This window comes from Ischnura elegans, chromosome 12 (assembly GCF_921293095.1).
Source record: "Ischnura elegans chromosome 12, ioIscEleg1.1, whole genome shotgun sequence".
NCBI classification, from domain to species: Eukaryota; Metazoa; Arthropoda; class Insecta; order Odonata; family Coenagrionidae; genus Ischnura; species Ischnura elegans.
Genome location: NC_060257.1, coordinates 52,752,937 through 52,756,999, shown reverse-complemented (window position 1 = coordinate 52,756,999; position 4,063 = coordinate 52,752,937). Strand labels below are relative to the sequence as shown.

The window sequence follows — 4,063 nt, the reverse complement described above, 5'->3', positions numbered from 1 at the left end:
CGGTGGAATCGTGTTTGAAATAGTGCTACGTATAATGACTTTGGTGCATTAATGCATAGCAAGAACTACCCGACATCGCGAGTGTTATCTGTTATGAATTATTGACAGATTTAATAATAAATGGTGCTAAAATACATGGCGAAAGTGTTTTCTTGTTTCTAATGTCTACAATTACGTTTGTTCCGTCAATTTGAATATAAACGTGGCCAAAAGTGATAGTTTCCAAAACATCACCGGCGTCAAACGGTAAACGTCAATTAATTTAATTTATTTTCCTTAGTAAGTACTTGATTTTTATTGGTTTTATGAAATTGATTAATATACTTGCTAGCTGTGGCAAATATGTTTCGTTTGAGGTCTACAATTTTAAAAATACTTCCCACCGTGTTATTAATGAATTGCCAATCTTATCAGTGTATTTCAGCTTGAAATTAATATATTTTATTATGTGCAGTTTCAGAAAATTTTAGTTACAGTTTAGAAATGTTATTTAAGAGGCAATAAGACAAGACTACAGACAGACTGACTGGCAGAATAAATGGAAACTCCTTAACAAACTCATCTAACATGACGAATTATACCGTAGTATTTCATTAATAATAATTATTATTAGTTTCCCAGAGGACATAATACATCATTATACATGATATCAAGCGTATAGGGCCCGTCAAAAGAAAATATATTTATGAAGGAAATGTTACAATTCACTGTGTAGATATTCTTTTACCCTACAAAAACACTTCTCTAGTAAATATGCTGAAACTGTCTTTTTAAAAAGGTTAACACTACTTATATTTTTAATGGATGCAGGTAATTTGTTGTACAATTTCATACTCATGAACTCAGGCCTTATAGATTGCAGGGTAAAGTTTGATAATTTGACAAGAATTACATCTCCTGGTTTCATATGAATAGAAGCTATTGTTCCTAATAAAATTGGCAATATGCTTTTTATACTAGTTGCAGTAAGTATTTCAAGGCTTTTGAAGAAAGGGCAACAATAAGCACAATACTTTCATCTGCACATACTTCCCACAAACTTCTTTTATATGATGAACAAATCAGTAAGTAGTGAGGAAGATCATAAGTATCAACGGTTGCATCACTATTTCCTACAAAATTTGACTTATTAACCACATTACCAAAGGCAAATATATCTAAACCTGTATCGTCAGCCCATAAGGTTACATCATACAATTTATCTAAGGGCCACCTCAATTTTAAAAGAAGCAAACATATATTAACTTTGTTCATCGTGGGTCTACTTTTGAATGAAATTTTAATTATCTGACATAGGATCTCATTCATTGTATTAGGATGAATATGGGCCACAGAAGAATTTGCATGAATATGATAATATAATATTGGCAAAATAGCCACTTCACTCCCCCATAAATATTTACATTTTACCACCATTATCATGCCAATGATTTCCAAACTTGGTGTCCTCATTTCACATTAGATATCCTCTGAATTGATGGAATAGGCAACCACAAATATTTAAATAATTTATTGGAAAAAAATGTGATATAAGAAAATAAATCAGGTATAGAATTCTCCTAACAGAAATATGAATTTGTGCTTCAGCAAGCTCCTCACTCTTCTCGAATTTCTCTTGCTGCTGATTCCAATGTACTTGCTTTTGCTCATGAGAATTCTGGGTTGTCATTTCATCCAGTGAAAAGTTTCTCTTCTTCATTTAAGATAGTCAGCATGTAATTTTGTATTCTGTCTTCCCTAAATTAGACCTTTCTTCCTAAACATTTCAGGCTGAAAATATCATAAATGGATGAATATTAACAAAATAAACAGCAAGCAATTAATCCTAAACCAAAATTGCATATTTCGATTGCTTTATCATTACTCTTGCATTTACTATTTAAAACTTCAATTTCTTGCTTAATTCGGTAATTGCATCTTTATCATTTATAAATGTCCTTTTCAAATACCTACTACACATCAAGCTGAAGGCTCAGTACATTAATGATGTAGATAGAATGCTGATTTACCTTACCTTCATGATTGGCATTCAATTCCAGATTATTATTAATGCTATCATGAACTTTTTTCTCTCATGAATGTCATTTATTCGCAAGGAAAAAATTTCATGCAGAACAGGGAAGGCCAGTTATATCGACTGTCCGATAGAAATGGCACTAGTAAAGGCGAGAGGGCCGTGATCGACATAAAAATTTTTGAGATATATCTAACTAAAACGAAGATTTTGACTCGAGAATATTCGTGAGTTTTGAAGGATTACAAGTTATAATGACTGGCATTTAAATCTACCACTTAACATTAACGTATGTCAAAGAAAGAACTACTTAACAGAAATAATAAATAAAAAACAAGCAGCTGACCATTGTGTTACCTGTAATAGATTGGCACGTTGGAACATAAAATCAACAAGTAGCGTGGTTCCAAATGACATTTCGATTCCTCACTACTTAACTATCTCTCAGGGTTTATTCGCCAGTTGCTTTCTTCAGCACGCGAAACCACGTTGGTAATTTTTGTTGACACTGTAATAAAAGCAATACCGTAAAATGCTAACGAAATTGACGAATACATAATACCTACTAATATTTCCGCGATGTTTAACGAACAATAATATATTCGCTGCATATCTATTCACCTCAATCAATCACATTTCTCTTACCTTTATTTCAATTTATCCTTTATGGACAATGATTTTCGTCATGGAAAGAAACTTCGCTGATTCAGTTGAATTTATTTCTCAAAACGATAATCAGATTAATTTATCCTCGAGATACTGCTTCTTTCTAATATTTCCTGCAATTTTCCTGTGATCTCAAACCGTTTCCACCCACATCTAGCGAACTATTCTTTTCTATTTCCGAAAATAAACAACATTTGTTTGGCCATTTCCAGCGGTTAAGCTAGAAACAATGGAACGGCGAAAAACAAATCTCTATCCTTTCGTTGGCAACGTTGCCATGTATAACACCCACAAGCCACCCAGTCGGAAGTCTTCCAAAAGAGGTTTATAAATACCGATGTCGAGAAGTCGTCAGGAAGCCATCCGGATGGAAGACTTGTGGAAGTCTTCCATGGAAACGACTATAAATACGGCCCTTAATTTTTTGAATGCCAAGATTGACTCCCGCCCGCGATTTCGACCTATCGATTGTGGATACCATCGATGGTCGATTCCACCAATAGTCGATTTCCATCGATACACACATGGCGCACAGGCGTCCCATTACTACTTTCTCGTCCTGCTGCAACGATTGATGTTACGTTAACTGTGTTGTGTTCGTCGTAAGCGAAATTGATCCTGCCGAAGTTTATCAGCCTCTAAAGCTCTTCTTTTACCTGTTTCACCAGCACCTACGTAATCATCTACCGTTACAACGAAATTTGTAGTGTTGTTTTTTTCGAAACTTCTCCAACAAAAGTTTATCAACCGCTGAAGTTCTCCTTTTTCTTCCTTCATCAGAATCTGGGTAAGTAGAAGTGTTGCTCATTGCAACAATTTTTATTTTAAGTGAAGCGTATTCTTAATATTTTCAACCTTCTTACACTTCCTGAGATAGCTCAGTCAATCATCTTTTCAATCCATCTTCTGTGGATTGAAAAACGTTGCATATGCTTAAACTTAATTTTATTTTTATGCTTGAGGCATTTTATCACTGTATGGTGGGAGGATTATGAAGAAAAACTTCCCGGCTTAACTATTTATTGAGTCATTAAAAGTTATTTCCATTTTTTAAATTCGCTGTCGAGTCATAAGTTTAGCTTCCTTCAAAATGTAATCATATTTGTTGAAGATCAGAGGGTATTTTAGTATTTAGGTTTGTACACATTGGTTTTAAGTTATTGGCAATTAAATTCTCAAATCAAATTAGTACTTCGAATTTTCAATGTGAATAACTTGTCAATTTTTACACTTAGAACTGATTTTTTCGAAATTTCCTTTGTTGACTGTTGGGGGATTTCATCTCAAATCAGGCAGAGGGGTGTCAGGTGACCATCACCGATTTCTCTGAAATTTATATATGTGAAAGCAGTACCCTTATGATGAATAATGATGCCTTTATCT

General features: G+C 33.8%; 1 long non-coding RNA gene across 1 annotated transcript; it reads right to left on the bottom strand.

Annotated features, from left to right (window-relative positions):
- Positions 1–1,199: 1,199 nt before the first annotated feature.
- Positions 1,200–3,081, bottom strand: LOC124169597. The gene is made up of 3 exons (XR_006867160.1): positions 2,660–3,081; positions 2,372–2,522; positions 1,200–1,770 (listed from the first exon to the last, which is right to left on the bottom strand). It is a non-coding gene; the product is annotated as an uncharacterized LOC124169597 (long non-coding RNA).
- Positions 3,082–4,063: the final 982 nt, after the last annotated feature.